The sequence below is a fragment of the Amblyraja radiata genome, chromosome 30, assembly GCF_010909765.2.
Source record: "Amblyraja radiata isolate CabotCenter1 chromosome 30, sAmbRad1.1.pri, whole genome shotgun sequence".
Lineage (NCBI taxonomy): Eukaryota > Metazoa > Chordata > Chondrichthyes > Rajiformes > Rajidae > Amblyraja > Amblyraja radiata.
The window spans coordinates 23,234,132-23,235,205 of NC_045985.1; positions in this window are offsets into that span (position 1 = coordinate 23,234,132).

Genomic DNA, 1,074 nt, shown 5'->3' on the forward strand with positions numbered 1-1,074 from the left:
AGGGCAACAGCCTACTCCCTCTCAAATATGAGGCAATGAACTTGCCCCCCCCCAACCCTCCGTTGGCAGAGAGTTCCAGAGATTCAACCACTCTTCTGGTGTAAAAAAGTTGTTTCTCATCTTCGGTTTTAAAGGATTATTCCCCCTTATCTTAAGTCTGTGAGTCCCCTTGTCCCGGACCCCCCCCAACATCGTGACAATCCTACTAATTCCTCCTGCACCTAGCCTGTCCAACCCCCCAAGAAATTTGCATGGTCTCCACAAGAGCCCCTCTCAAATCCTCCCAAAAGTCCGAGAGAGCTACAAACCAAGTCCACCAGTCCCTCCTCCACAAGAAGCGTCCTGGACATCCCAGGAATCAGTCCGGCGAACCTGCTCCTGCACTCCCGCCATGGCAATAATGTTCGTCCTCAGATTTGGAGACCAAACTGTACGCAATACTCCCAGGTGTGTTCTCACCAAGAACCTGTACACCGCTCAGTAGATTGGACTGGGTCAATAGAAAATCTATCCAAGATTGACTGGCAATTAATTCTAAAAGGGTTGACGGTGGATATGCAATGGAAGACATTTAAAGACTGCATGGATGAACTACAAAAATTGTTCATCCCAGTTTGGCAAAAGAATGAATCAGGGAAGGTAGTACATCGTGGATAACAAGGGAAATCAGGGATAGTATCAAAGCGAAGGATGATGCGTACAAATTGGCCAGAAAAAGCAGCATACCGGAGGACTGGGAAAATTCAGAGACCAGCAGAGGAGGACAAAGGGCTAAATTAGGAAAGGAAAATAGATTATGAATGAAAACTGGCAGGGACACATAAAAACTGACTGCAAACGTTTTTATAGATATGTGAAAAGAAAGAGATTAGTTAAAACAAATGTAGGTCCCTTGCAGTCAGAACAGGTGAGTTGATCATGGGGAACAAGGATATGGCGGTCCAATTGAATAACTACTTTGGTTCCGTCTTCACTAAGGAAGACATAAATAATCTGCCGGAAATAGCAGGGGACCGCGGGTCAAAGGAGTTGGAGGAATTGAGTGAAATCCAGGTTAGCCGGGAAGTGGTGTGG